General features: G+C 41.9%; 1 protein-coding gene across 1 annotated transcript in view; it reads left to right on the top strand.

Annotated features, from left to right (window-relative positions):
• PTPRA (protein tyrosine phosphatase receptor type A) overlaps window positions 1-15972 on the top strand; it is a gene marked incomplete in the record, with an annotated part of 4245980 nt that overhangs the window by 1348260 nt on the left and 2881748 nt on the right. The window contains 1 exon segment of the mRNA XM_044064105.1: window positions 8906-8969.

Here is a 15972-nt window from a genome sequence, read left to right as displayed (position 1 = left end):
TCAAAGACCTATAGTCTTGTCATTCCACATATTACAGATTTAGAATGGTTTTCAGAATACTTATATGAAAAAGGCATTGAGCATAACAAAGTTCATGTATATGCACACCTACTTGAACTTGTATTGAAAAACAATTTTATTCTCTTTAATCACGAAATCTGTTTGCAACAGGAGGGTGTAGTAATGGGTTCCTCATTTGGGGTTCTATATGCAAACATTGTTGTAACCCATTGGGAAAAGAAGTTTTTGTTTAGCAGTCGAGTGTTTAAGTATGTAAAATGCTACACCCGTTTTTTGGACGATGTCTTTGTTTTGTGGAATGGACCCCCAGAACATATAGTAGATTTAATATCATACATGAATTCCAGCACCATCTTCTTGAAATTCACACACAACTACAGTATGGACCAGCTGCCTTTCCGTGATGTTCTTCTCATTAAAGACCACACCAACAACAAATTTGTTTCAAAAATATACAGTAAGGAAACTTATTCCAACTCCTTACTTCATTTTTCAAGTACACATTCAATGAAACAGAAAAAAAGCTATTGTAAAGGGATAATTTGTGAGGGCGGCCCGAATGGCATCAGTTATGGATGATTTCCTTAGCGAATGTGACAATTTGAAAGCCATGTTTTCAAGAAGAGGCTACCCGTGCAAGTTTTGCTGACATTGTTAGAGGTAGTAAATAAGAGGGAGAGAGAGGGCATTTTAGTCCCTTAATAACAGACACTGATAACAGCACCACCAATACTAATAATTTTACCCAGTCTTTAAGTGTGCAGAATCAAGGACTTAAAAGGGACTATAAGACATCTTTTATTACTATATATACCAGTGACAGTTTTACATTAAGGAAAATCTTGGAAAAGTATTGGACCATTCTAAACCAAGAAAAAACCATTAGACCTTTCATTGATTCTCACCCCACCATAGTATTCAAGAAAGGCAGAAACTTAAAAAAAACATTTTTGAGATGAAACCAAAGGGAGTGGATAATGTTGGGCACATGAACGAGTGTGGTATGTGTAAATATTGCAAACGCATTAAGGAAGGGGGCATTTTTTGGATAAACAACATTGAAGTGAAATCACATCAAAAGTATAACTGTGGATCTGAAAGTATTATTTGTTGTGCCCTATGTAACTGTTGTAGCTGTTTTTACATTGGAAAAACTGACTGTAAATTAGAGAACCGAATTTACGAACATTTGTATGATATAAAATAAAAAAAAAAAATAGAAATGCACTTAGTAAACACATTATGGAAAATACTGGTCACTCTTTTCATTTCACTGTCATTGACCGTATTAAAACAGAACCTTGAGGTGGTGCCTGGTCACTTTTGTTAGAAAGAAGAGAGGTTTACTGCCAACTGCGTCTCAGTACATCAAGTTGGCCAGGCTTAAATGAACAAATTTCCATTACCTCTCTGTTGAAACTAAAAGCCTTAGAAAGATAAGCGTTTCTTTTAAAATTTTTATATTTCTTCTGCACTATTAAATTATATTTTATTATGTTTTTAGAATACAGTTTGAATTTTTCACATTTATTTATGCCTTTTAACCAGATTTCATATATAAAGCATGTTTTTTACATGGTTTTTCTTTAAGGGTGTGTGTCATTTTAAATAACTTATTAACTTTTAATGACTGTTTTACCCAGTTTTCTCTGTACTATATAAATGGTTTGTGTAAATGAATTCATTATCTGATGAAGTTCTGAAGTGGTCAGGACGAAAGCGCTTATTTGTTTTACTATCTTCAATAAAGTCCAGAATTGGTTTTATTGAATTTGGCCTGAATAGGTGCATTTTTTTACTGTGGAGAGATTCATCCTTTTGTTCCTGTTTGGTATCTTCTTTGTGTTTTGCATTTGTTGCATAGGACTTTTCTGTTATGGCTGACATAGTTCAAGTCTTCAAGAAGAGCACGACTTTCAGCCACGAGATTCTGCCAGAGGACCCCCACTTCCTTTGCTTTTATTACCTGGTAGTGGCCTGTTTGGATGGAGAATGTGAGGTCTGTACCTCTTTCAGTATGATGGCATTGCAAGAGGCAAAGGGAAAAGTTTGTGCTAAAAGGCTTAATTTCCACCCAAGTGGGGAAAAACTTCACAAGCTTCACTTCCACAATTGTCTCCTCATTCTCCAGCAAAAAGACTGGATAAACTGAAAACACCCAGAGAATAAGAGAAGGAGCTCAAAAGACCGAGAAAAGGACAAGAAAAAAGATTTGGCAAAAAAAAAAAAAAAGGGCTTCTGTATACCCCAGAAACTTTGGGTCTGGCACCTAAACTTCAAGACAATTTGATCTGATTACAAGTCAGAAGTGTACTCCATCATTTTGTCCTTGATACTCACCAGAACTGGTGAACCCTTGGTTCCATTCTTCATTTTTGCAGTAGAGGCCATCTTTGAGACCATCATCCATAGCTTCATCAATATCCTTTTGGTCATTGAGGAGCCTTACTGAAGCAGATGTCAACATGATGATGCTGAGTTTCCTCCTTATGCAGATCCAACTGAGTTCTCATAGTGCCTTCCTCATTGGGAACACTGGGTATATGTCCAAGCTACTCATCCATTGATTTCTCCTATTCCAGTGACCTTCATATCCAGTGCCCATGGGACTGAGCCTCCCTTGAACACCCACATCAGAGCCAACAGTATCCCTTACTCTCCCAACTTTGATTTTGTCAAATTGGGATGAGTCTTAGAGCTGAATCTTGGGACAGTGGCAGGGGGGGTAGACTTCAAGGTTATCAGATCCATCTCTTCCCCTCTGAGTCTCGGCACTTCACCTTTGTTAGCCTCCGAGATGGGGTGGGTTGGAACAAAGGATATTCTGTCTATCCCTCCTGTAGATTTGGAGGAGTGGTTCTTCAGCTCTGATTGTGACCTCAGCTTTGAGAGATTTGAAAAGGTTCTTATCAGGCCATGAGAAGAGATATCTCTGATGCTTCAGCCCTTGTTTGATACTGCTTCTGACTCTGCACATCTAAGTCGACATGGACAGTCAACCTCATTCAGCCTTGGAGGTACTTGCCACTTGAGTTCCAGGTCTGATTCTGAACTTTCTCTGGGTACCCAAACAAGATAGGGTTCTAGGAACAGACGTGTAAGAGGAGACATTTGTACTTCTCCACAGAGTCCGTCACTGAAAAGACTGGCTTTAATGATGATGAGGGGTCCCCACAATCCCCTTTGGTGATGGTCTGGAGTTAGAGGCAGTGAGGGGGGTGGCCCACCAATGCACTGTCCCTTGTGGAGTCTGTGCTCCTCAAGGCTTTTGAGACTGGCTCTTGTACTTCTTGGGTGGGGCTGCTTACTGATGCCCTGTTAGACCTGGAGAGTTAGTGATCTTGGAAGGATTTTGAATTGGAGCAAATCCTTAAGAAAGCAGATAAAATCTTGGTTGCCCCAAAGAAGAGTGCACACTGGAGCAAAGGTCCGTGATGGATGCCATGGTTATGGTGGCAGCCACAAAGAAGGAACTCTCAGAAAAACTACCTCTCTCCACCTTCTAACAGGGAGTCAAGGGCATTAGACAGGTTTGGGAGATGGACATGTGTCTGTGACTTTTGCAGCTAGAGCACTGAACTTTTCCAGATGGACTTGACCAAGGCACTCACTTCCCTCTCTGGTAACCTATTACTGGACATCCAGAAAATGGTGAAGTCCCAGTTGTCTGCCCTACAGTCTGTGTCCAACGTATCCATGTGTTTGATTTCAAATGCAATTGATGATATGGTCAGAGCAGCAGGCACCAGCATATCCAACTGCTGGCACCTCTGGATGTGATTGTATTTTTCGGAGGGCTTCATTACATCTTTCCTTAATGCCCCTTTTGACGGTTTGACACTTTTAGAACCAAAGGTTAAGGAGATGCTTAGCAGGAGTGAGCAAGTCTGCAAAACCCTTTCTGTTGGGCTGCACTTCCTCCCTCTCTTGTTCCTAGAAAAGGTCCTCTGCGGTGTGGAGAAGATGATGTGGTTCAGAAGATCCCAGGGTTTTCACAGAGAGACACTGGGGACAGACCTTCCTGAGGCAGGGATAAGGGGGACTTCAGTGGACTTTGCCCTGGAGGTAGAGGTAGGCCACAGAATCAGAGATTTTTTGGTCTTTTCTCTTAGAACCCTGTAAGTGCTCCTGAAGGATTGCATGTCTGTCTTAATCCAGAGGCGGTTGGGGGGTGGCACCTATATGATACCCAGTCAGGCTTTTGAGGGTGTAGGGATAAGACACTTGGATACTGAGGATAATCACCAGGGGCTACACTATTCCATTTGCTTTTCCTCTTCAGAAAAGGATTCTTGACATACCACCTTGTTAGGTGGAATCCACAGCAGTATCAAAGCTGCTGAAAAAAGTATCATCTAGTGGGTCCCCCAGATTAATTAAGATCTGGAGTCTACTATTTCAGTTTCTTTTTAGTTCCAAAAAAGAAAACTGGACCTCAGGCTGGTTTTGGACCGAAGCCATCAAAATCTGTCTGTAAAACAAAGTTCAAGAATGTCATGGTGCAGTCCATTCTACCTCTGAGGAAGGGTGACTGAATGTTTTCTGTGGATCTTCAGAATACCTACCATAGCATCAAGATAGCAAGGAATTCAGGAGATTTCTCTCTTTGTATGGGAGCCAACCATTTCCAGTACTGAGTACTGCTATTTGGTCTCACCACAGTCCCCCCCCATCATCATTGCAGTGGTAGCAGCATATCAGGCTGCTAGGGATGCAGGTGTTCCCATATCTAGACATTTGACTCTTCAACAGTCGAATCAAGAAACTTCTGGTCCAGCAACTGGACCTCTTACTTCAGCTTGCATAGAACTTGGGAATTAAAATCAGTTACGCAGAATTAGCGGTCTCCTACTCAACAGGTATGTCATTGGATGCCACCTCATTATGATTACTCAAATAGCCAAACTCCGAGTTTCATCCCTGTGTCAGATAATTGTTCTAGTTCTTCAGCATTCCTTCTTCTAATTTCTCCAAATCTTATGGGTTTCTAATACCATGACGGGAATGGACTTCATTCCTAAGTCGAAGTATGATTGAAGTTCATGAAATTAATATTGTTTCAGTCTTTGATGTCAGCCAAAAGTGCTCTCTGCAGCACTCGCAGTGTGCCCAGTAATGACTCCTCCTGCAATTCGTACAGGGTTACATGGATTGGTAACATATCTAAGTATGATTGTAGATTCTATGTTATAAGACCCGTTGCTCCTACTACTATTAGAACTGTCTGGGTATCTTTCTTCCACATTGTTCTTGTTTCTGCCTGCAGATCCTGGTATTTTTTGACTTTTTGTTTCTGTGTACGCAAGACACTAGTCAGTGGGTGTGGCGGGATCAATGCTACTTTTGTCTTCTTTTCTTGGACCACTATATCCAGTTTTCTAGCATCTGTCTTTTGAACTGTTGGTAATGGGTGATCCCATGTGATGTAAACTTTATCATTTTCTGTGATGCTTTGTGGTTCATGTTTCCAGTGTTTTTCAGCCACTTCGATACCATAATGTTTTTCAGCCACTTCGATACCATAATGTCTGCACAATCCCCAGTGCAGCAGTCTCACCACATTATTATGCCTTTCAATATACAGTCTTCCTGCCATTAGTGTGTTGCAGCCAGCAACAAGGTGTGCGACTGTCTCCAATTCGGTTTTACAAAACCTACAATTCTCTGTTTGTTTCTCCCATATGTTCAATGAACCAGCATGTATGTAGCCCACTATCTTGGGCTGTCAATATTAACCTTTCACTTCTTGGTTTGAATTCGCCTCTCTTTAACCATTCCTGCATTTCTTCCTGATCAACATGAGGCTCTTCCGGAAGTTTTCTATACTTTCCGCATTTCTTGCCTTCTCATCTGGTCCTTCACCTTATATTCTTTCTTTTGTTTTTTTGGCATATTCAGTTGCTGCCTGGTTTTTATCTACTGCTGGTTTGATTTCCATTCCTGCTTCACGTCGATATGCCTCCCCTCTTGTGAGACTCATCCTCTGGGGCTGTTGGGGTTAATGGCTTCAGTAATCATCTTAGTTTTCTTAACCAGTTACTACATGACACTTCTTCACTGGACCCTGTCAGTACAATGGTCCCAAATATTGCATCCTGTACATAATCAAAGTCGTCCAACACCCATTTGCAGAAATCACATCAGGTGGTTGTTGACCTCTGTCGTTATGGAGAGTTAACCATTCCCCTCTAACCCAGTGGCCACAGTAAACATGGGTGCTTCCCTCCATATGTGAGTCGGTGGGGGGCATACCTCTCAACTGTCCAGATTTTCACAGAATGTCCATATTTTTGCCTCAGAATTTTGGTCCATTCCTCATAAAGTTAGTTTTTTCTGGTAAATCACTGGGATGATCTGAGGAATGAAATCACTAAATGACGTACATTTGAGTTTGACTTCATATCTTTTAGAAAATGCATTTTAACACAAACACTTATTTTAGCTACTTTCTAAGTTTATAATAGCAATATTTAAAATCTGTCCCTTTTTTGGAGCCTTTGTCCCCCCATTATATCGGGCTTTGTTCAGATTTCTTTGGTCTAGAGGTTCAGAGATTTGGGGGCATTTCAAAAGGAAGATGACTCAAGGTACTTGGTCACACATACAGGCCAGTCTTCACATCAGTGTCTTGGAGATGAGGGCAGATCTTCTAGCATTGTAGGCTTTCCAGGACTCTTCCCAAGGGTGTGATTTCCATACTGGAAGTAGTCAGGTACATCAACAAGCAAGGGAGAAAACCCATTCATATCCAATTTGCTGAGAGGCCATGAGATTGTGACAGAAAGCAATATTTTCCTGCCTTTTTCTGATAGCAGTGCACATCTCTGGAGCTTGCAATGTCCTAGTCAACAAGCTGAGTAAGTGCATTCTTCTGCCTCACAAATGGCCCTCTCAGTTAGGTAGTGGTGACTCAAATACTCAGCCACTGGGGCCAACCTTGCTGCAGTCTTTTTGTTTTGTAACTAAACAGCAAGTGTAACAGTTATTTTGCCCTAATCCCTCCACCGTTCAGTCACCATGGGATGTTGTAGTCCCCAGGTCTTCTGCACACTCCCCCCATTCCCTGGGTAATGAAATTTATTCAGAAAGCCAGAAGGTACAAGACCAGAGTAATCCTCATTGCTTCCTTTTGGTCCAGGCAAGTTTGCTTCCCCTTTCTCTGGCCTCATGTGCATCCACTGTAGGTGTTGCCTCCTGAGTCACCTTTCTGGGCAACCTCTCTTGGATCTAAAGACGCTGAAGCTAACTGCATGGGTCCTTCAGTTTTAATGGTGGCCAGAGATGCTAGGCTGTCCTCATTGGTAATTCACATTTTGTCAACCTCACAAAAGAAAAATGCCAGGAAAGGTTATGTAGGCAAATGGAGAAGGTTTTCTATTTGGGCTTCTTCCCAAGGAACAGAGCCCTTTCTGTGTCCCTCTTCCTTCCATCATGGACTTCTGTCAGATCTGTTCCAAAAAGGCTCCAGTTTCTCAATAATCAAGCCCCAGTAAGCAGCCATTTCCAATTTCCATATTGGACAAAATCAGACTTTCTTAACTTTGATTAAGATTTCAAATTCAGTGAAGTGCCTTCTTGTTGAGGCCCCTTATAAGGAATCCGATTCCCCCATTGGACATAACTGTCATGCTACAGGCCTTAACTTAGGCCCCCTTTGCATCAGTAGCCACAGTGGATCTAAGATTCCTGTCTTGGAAACATATTTTTCTGGAGACAGTTCCTCCTGCAAAAAGGATTTCAAAACTGTTTCCATAAGGACAGTGCGTCATTGAGAACCAATCCAGTCTTCCACCCAAAGGTGGCATCCAGAGGGAACCTGAACAAGACTGTAAACTTACCAATTTTTTTTCAAAGATTCCTAATGAAGGAGAGTATACTTTATATTTACTAGATATTCATAGCTCAGATTTTTCTGCACAGGACCAAATATATTAGGAAATCAGATAAATTCTCTGCTGCCTTTTCCAAAGTTAAATTGGGCGACAGTGTATCTAAGGTCACTCTCTCTATTTGGCTTTCTGATTGTTTAATTTTTGTCTGTGACAAGCTGGGACTGGTCTTGGACAAGAAACCAAAAGCTCATTCAACAAAGGGTATAGCTATTTCTACTGCTTTTATACACAAAGTTCCTTTTGACAAGATTTGTGCTGCATTGACTTGGGCTATTGTTTTATATCTCTTTCTCACTACAAACTGAATGTACAGCTATAATCCAGTACATCCTTTGGCTCCACCATTCTCAGGAATGACCTTCCTTACTGCAGAGGTGTTTGGTAGCTTGAGAATCTGTCCTAATGAGTTGAATCTGTCAGAAAAAATGCAACATTGGATATGAAAGTTAAGTACTCGCCATTAAAATCTGTTTCTTGTTTTAATCCAGTTCAGCATCCCTGATCCCTCCTTCCCCCTTCCAAGATTAAAGCTCCTCTTTCACTGGATTGACCTCTCCAGCAACCTTGCCTTTCTACAGGCTCAGATTTCTGCCCCACCTTATAACATGCCTTGTCCATATTAAGAACTGTCAGTGTTCTGGTAATGGAATAACGTTTCTGGATATGAGCAGGCAAACTCAATTACAAGTAACATGGAGAGAGAGAAGAATTTATGGGTTGAGTAGAAATCAAAGCCATGGGGTCCATATCTTCTAAAAGGTGCAGAAGTTTGATCCTGTCGGATCCAGTAACTAAAGGCTGAACCAAACAAAACAAGACCATACGGATTTATCATTAGCGGTGAGTATGTAACTTTCGTTTATGGTTTAATAGGAATCTACACCTAACTGTTAACCACAACATTAAATGTCAGGTCTTTATTTATATTTATATAAAACTAGCGGATACATGGATGAAGAAATAATGTTCTGTGTACATTTTTTTATTTGCAGGTTGTCCAAATGATGCACTTTTATCTTCATTGAGCAAGGCCCTGAGTACTTCTCGTAAGCCAAGGTCTGTTTTAAATTTGTTCTGCATGTTTTATGTCTTTAAGGAATACGTTTGCATTTTGTTTTGCAGAAGAGATGATTGAGTTCTTTAATTATTTTCAGACACAAAGACTGACAAGTTAACAAACTGAAACAAAGTGAGACTGTTTATATTGGTTGAAGTGGGATATGCAATGTTTATAGTAATGTATTTGTAACAAGCAGTGTGTTTTTGTATTCTTATGCTTCTTATACACTAAGTTTCAAGGAACATCCAGGTATGCGTTTGTCTCATGTTTTACCATCATTGTTTCCTAAAGCATTTGCAAGTAAGAATAGTGCACAACAAAGGCTTGTCATGTAACAAGCATTATCAAATCACAGTATTGTTATGCTGTTTTGCCAGTGTTATCAGTATAATGCTGTTTTAATAATTACAGCAAAATAGGATAGTGACATTTGAAGCATAACTGGTGTGAATGCCCCAAGGTTTAAATTGAAACATGCTAAAAAAAAATACTGCTTAACATACGTAATGAGTGCAAGATACTGGACCACCTACAAAGCAGATTCACATGACCAGGAAAATCTTTTCCATCCCCATTTCTGTCAGGAAGGTTGGTTATGCAAAAGAACTACAGGGAAGAAAGGGTAATAAAAGCTTTAAAAATAATAATAAAAAGACAGCAGTACTTCACAGTGTCCTGCAGCATGAAGTTTAACATAACAGGTTTTAACAGGGAATTGTATATCCAGAGATGTGTAATAATTGTCCTTTCAGTCTTTGCTCATAAGATCATTTATTTGTTATGTATTTGTTTGACATGTATTAACTGGAGTAGTCCAACTGGTTTGCATAACTTGTTTTCAGTGGAGGCCCAGGGAGAAAAGCTCCACAATTATACCTATGCATAGGTAGATTACAAAAAATCACAAACAAAATATTTGATCGGACTTCACACAATACATTGCAACTACATCTTTGATAAGACTTTGCACAAAACAGTATTACAGGTTAAAATTGAGAAACTAATGTGTGGAGTTACGCAAGTATTTTGCTAATAATTTAACTTAATTTCTAAGCCGTTCATATGTAGTAACTGTAGTTTACTAGAGATGAAGAATAGTTGATGTACTTATTAGCATCATGACATGAGAACAGGCTTGCAACAGACTGTACAGGTTTATATGTACAGCATTAATTAGCAAAGGGGAGAAGTAGAATAAAGATTTGAGGGATTATGATTTTAGTGTAGCCTAGAATGACGACGAAAGTGGCGAGAGAGACAAAGAAGAATGTAGAGATGTTGGGGTGAGAGGAGAAGAGATTTTGGTAAACTTCAATAATGTACAGGGGGTAAGAAGAGACTGGAGAGAGAGAACTGAAGGTGGGGGTGGGGGGTGGGCAGAGGAGTAGTGGTGCAGAGGAATTAACCTGAAGTTAAACATGTGCAGAGCCAGGACTTAGGTGTGCTTTTAAAGAGACTTTAAGGAGTTGCAGGCTTGGGGTTGATATGATGTTTGAAGGGAGGGAATTCCATTGTTTTGAAATAGCTTATGAGTATAGACTTTGACCATGTCATTTAGAAGGTTTGGAGATTTCTTGTAGGTTTTTGTCTTCTAATCTGAGTGTTCTTGGTATGTAGTGTTTGACAAGCTTGTCTAAGGCAGGACAGGTGGTAGGTTTGTATATAAGGTTATGTGTAGTAGTTGGATGTATGACAGTTGGTTCGAAAGTTCCAGTCAATTTAGTTCCCTTAGTGGTTTGCAGTGGTGATTATGGTATTTGGAGTTAGTGGCAAACTTTGCGATTTTGTTATGACATTGTTCTATTTTTGTCTTGGAGTTTTGCAGTTTGATAACTATACAAGAACCATAAAATAGGGAGAGTGGAGGGAAAGTTTTTGCTAGGGTAGTCTTGGTTGATTTGGTAAAGAATTACCCGTTTCTATACAGGAGTCCTAGTTTCTTGTGGGTTTTCTTTTTTTCTTTTTTCTCTTTTTTTTTTTGTTGGCTATGGAGGTCGAAGGCGAGTTTGCTATTGATAATGACACCTAGTAGTTTTGTTTCTTGTACTCTTTCGATGATGGTGTTGGCTGAGTGGATGTTAAATTGGTCGGAGGTGAGGGAAGTATTTTTCAGGAGGAAGACTGACTTTCTTTTTTGGGGGGGGGGTTTAGAAAAAGGTGGGTGTCTGCGAGCCATGGTTCAATAACATTGAGTGATTTTTTTGAGTAGTGTTGAGTAATTCTGGGAGAGTTAGAGGGGTGCAGATTAGGGTGGAATCGTCTGCATACTGAATAAGGGTTCCAGGGTAAGAGGAGGTATGTAAATGACTGGTGAATATGTTAAACAGTAGGGGACCTAAGATGGAGCCTTGGGAGACTCATGATGATCATAATCGGTCTCATGCAGAGCTCACTTTGAAACATACTTTAATGCAAGTGCTTTGCCATGTTGATTACGCTTTCTTTTACAGAAAGATGCTGTATTGGAAAATGTTTTATTAAAACACTTTTTAAACTGTCCTTGGTCTTGCGTGCTCCAGGGTTATTTTTACACAACATGTAAGGACTAAAAGCTTTCACGGGATTGTAAGGCCAGGCTTCTTAAGATCCTCTCAGATCAATAGACTAGTAAGTACACATGAACATCTTCATTAAATCTTCATATTTTAAACAATGTGTATACATTAATAGAAATGAAAAAAAAATCACTGTTTTAATGCAGTTTGCAATATGTTTTCTTTTTGTTATTCACTCATTTTTATAAATTGCACAATTCTTGCCACCCCTTAAACCTCACTCCTCCTGTTGAACCTAATTCTACTTGTATCATTCCCACATATTCCATTCATTACTATATAATGTACTTCTCTTTTCTAAAGATCCCACCTCCAGATGTTCTTCGTGTTTCACTGTTGCAGTCATCACCTGTCAGTTATCCCTGCTGTGGTAGCCCTCGGCCAGCCCGAATACCAGAGTCAATGTTTTTCTGTGTCGGCTGCTGTCACTTGCTGCCTGACGTCAGGTTGTCAGTGCTATACAGGAAGGCACCCAACGCCATTACATCAGTCTTTCTTGCCGTGGAGCCTGTAGAAGAAGCAGTTCGCAAGTGTGCCGGTCGGTCGCTACCAGAGTTTGATTACAGCTGAAAACGTTTAAAGCCAAGTACCCCGTTGGGATCCTTTTTTCTTGCATTAACCGATGTCCGAAAAAGTTAACAGTTGTCTTGCCTGTGGAAAGCAAATACCACACTGAGACTTCCATTCATACTGCGTCACTTGTTTAGGCCCAGACCACAACGTCCCCCATTGCCAGTTCTGTGCCCTCTTTAACACGAGAACCATTCATCGTAGAGCTCTTATTGTAGCCAGGTATTTTCATCTTCCATCTTTGCATTCTGAAATGGCGTCAGTCAGCCAACAATCCATAGACATTCCGAAAAAACATAAGGATAAAGATAGAAACAGACCACGCAAGGCTAAGCCTTCCGACGACTCTACCGTTAAGCAGGTCAGTTCTCCGGAATTCAGTGAGGTGCCTTCGCAGCCCCTGATGCCCAATTCGATACCTTCACAGGCCACTACTGAGGCCCTTTCGAAGTCCGGTATGCCGGAGAAGTCTTCTTAGTCTGCAGAGCCTTTGGTTGTCTCTACCTTGGTTGGGTCTGGAGCCGCGACGCAGGAACTGGCTTCCGTGGAGGTTTTTCACACTTCCAAATCTAGACAAAAAATGACGCCTCCTTCTCCAACTACAGTTTCTCTCAGACTGATGAATACTGTTAGGCCTGGATGCAAGGCCACTCCTAGGAAAACTACCTCTAGCCACCATTTTACTCCTGCTCCACCACCCCAAGCTCAAATGCTTAAAATGGTGGAGGATCTTATCACCCTTATCACGGTTAGTCAGGCCACACCTTCTAAAAGGAAGAGAGACCTTTCTCTTGAAATACTGACAGAACAGGATTTTGAGGAGTCTGATTATTCAGATTTTGAAGAGGAACAACAGTCACTGACTGCTTATGAGGATTCAGATGCAGTGGAATCCATTTTTTCTGCCTTCCCACTAGAAGATCTTTCTTTTTGGGAAACCCTTTACACCCTCAAGGAACATTTCCACTGGGAATCCCAGGACTTCCCTCAGTCTAAGAAAAGACTAAGAGATTTTCTAGACCTGCCCCATCATAGACCCTTGGCCATCCCTCCAATCTTAGAGGTGGTTGATGATGTCTTCCATGAATCTAGCTTAACTCCTGACGCCCTCCCACCTGTTCCCAGAAAACCTGACCGGTATTACAGAGTACAGGATTCTCATAAATACCTGTACAGAATTCCTGCTGCAGACCCGGAGGTCATTACACAGGGACCAAAAGGAGCTAAGGCTAGTTCTGCAAAGAAATCTATTCCTTCTGACAAGGACTCCAGAGCTCTGGACAGATCGGGTAAAAAAGCATACACGTCTGCAACCTTAGCTATCAGAGCACTCGGCTGTGAGCTCCACATGTTAAAATATCAACAACGCACTTTGGAACTATTAAAACAAAATATTTCAACCTTTCCTGACTGTGCCAATTCAAAAGAGTTAGCAGATTTACTGCACTCTACTTGTCAAATGGACAAACCCTCATTACACTGTGGATATGATGCCATAGAAGCCTCAAGCAGGGCAGCAATGTCAGGATCTGTCATTAGGAGACCTGCATGGTTGAAGGAACAACTTCTCCCTGATCATGTCAGGTCTAAGTTATTTGATGCACCCTTGGATAAGGACTGTTTGTTTGGAGTAAAAGCAGAAGAGGTGCTTAAAAAGATGGAAGACAAAGCAAAATCTATGCAAACAGTAAAATATTTCCTTCAGGTACAACCTCCTAGGTTCAGCAGGAATTTTCCATCAAAATACTGGTCCTTTCCTGCACCTAGCAGATAGGGGCAAGGTAAGCCCTGCAGGGACAGACCACCCAGACTCCTATCCCAGGGACAGCAAAGAACCAAACAGTGGACCACTTCCACTCCAAAGGCAACGACTTCTAAGCCTTCCCTCTATTGCACAAACTCTCAATAACTCCCTCTTCCCCCCCTGCCCTCTTTTCACTCACCAAAAACTAGGAGGAAGGCTGTTCCTCTGCAAAGAAAATTGGCTTTCTGTAACAAAGGACCAATGGGTCTTAAATAATTTTTCAGGGATACAAAGTCTCCTTCAACGAACTCCTATTTCCAAGAAGGTACCCAGACTTGCCTCCAAATCAGTGTGCAGAGGCATTGAAACAAGTCCAAACTCTCATATCCCAAGGGGGAGTAGAACCTGTCCCCTCAGATCAAACAGGCAAAGGCTTTTATTCCAGACTATTCCTTGTTCCCAGAAAGAGGGCACATTGCGCCCCATCCTGGATCTATCCATTTTGAACACCTTCCTGGTGGTCCCCAAACTGTAGCAGCTGCTGTCTATGCTGACAAAAAAATGGCCGTTTAGTTACCCTAGATCTAAAAGATGCCTACCTCCACATCCCTATAACGGAATCCTGCAGGAAATTCCTTTGTTTCAGAGCAGGCGCACAACACTTTCAGTTCTCTGCGCTACCCTTTGGCTTATCTACTGCTCCCAGGGTATTCACCAAATGTTTAACCCTGGCCATAGCCTTTTGCAGATAGAAAAATATACAGATTTACCGATGTCCTTCATGGATGCATCTGCAGTCATAACAACTGGGTTGTCCTGTCGTCAGGCAGCCCTTCAGTCGGCCGGATTCCAAAGTCCGGGTCCGGCTTCGGCTGATGTCGCACTTCACCCGACGTCATCTCTGTTGGTCTTCGGGTATAAAAGCATCAGCCGACGCCATTTTCTTCAGTCTTTCTTGCCGCGTGGCGCCCGAAGCAGAAGCTGTTCGCAAGTGCCGGTCGGTCGGATCCAGAGATTACTTCTACCGAATACTACTTCGAAGACTTCTAAAGCTAAGTACCCGTTGGGGACTCTTTCTTGCCTCAGCCGATGTCAGAAAAAGTTAATAATTGTTTAACCTGTGGGAAACAAATACCTCATAAAGATTTCCACTCTTACTGCCTGCCTTGCTTAGGCCCAGCCCACGTAGCAGCCTGTTCGTCCTGTGCTTCTTTCAACCGACGAACGCTTAGACGGCGGTCGGAGTTTGCAGAACAGTTTTTCGGTTCTGATTTTGCGTACATTATGCCGTCGGATCCTCCGACTACGCATTCTGCCAAAAAACGCAAAGAAAAAGACCGACACTCGCGGTCCGTGGTTTCTGCCGAAACCATGGTTAAGCAAACCGCGAGTGTCTCGGTTTCGGCCGAAACCGAGAAAACTGATCAAAATACAGCTGAATCTATCTCTACAACTGAGTTCCCTGCTAACACTCTTGAATCGGCCTCAGAAATTTTACCCACTACGGTGCTTACCACTGACTTATCAGACACCATTCCCTTGGATGTCTCTACCCCAGCACGTGGTGCTGCTAGGCCTCCAGCAGCCATGTCCATTAAGGCCTTCGCCAGAGCTACAGCAGCCAAGACTACTAGAACAGTGCCTGTTAAACCCCCCTCAACCAGGCCCTCTTCCAGTTCTCAAATGCTTACTTTGGCAGAAGATTTAATTTCATTAATTAGAGGATCTCAATCTCACCCAGACAGGGCCTCTCAGCCCCCAGAGAAGGGACCTAGGGCAGAGCCCCATGAGCCAGTGTCCTCTGATGATTCTGCTGATGAATCAGACATAACTGACCAGCCAGAGGCTCCTTTCACCAATTTTGAAGATTCTGATGCTGAAGAATCCATTCCAGCTGCTTCCCCACCAGAAGAATTCTCCTTTGGGGAAACCTTGCATGCCATGCGAGAACAGTTCCAATGGCAGCAACAGGATTTTTCAGACTCCAGGAAAAGACTTAGGACCTTTTGCACCTTCCACAGCACAGGCCCTTAGCTATACCTCCTGTTCTCTCTGTGGTGGATGATGCTTTCAATGATGTCTGCTCCGCTCCAGATTCTTTACCCCCAGCCCCTGCCAAACCAGACAGAT

The sequence above is a fragment of the Protopterus annectens genome, chromosome 2.part2 (genome assembly GCF_019279795.1).
Source record: "Protopterus annectens isolate FY-2018-M chromosome 2.part2, PAN1.0, whole genome shotgun sequence".
Classification (NCBI taxonomy): Eukaryota; Metazoa; Chordata; order Ceratodontiformes; family Protopteridae; genus Protopterus; species Protopterus annectens.
The sequence above is the reverse complement of the archived record's forward strand: the minus strand, read 5'-3'. Positions and strand labels throughout refer to the sequence as shown.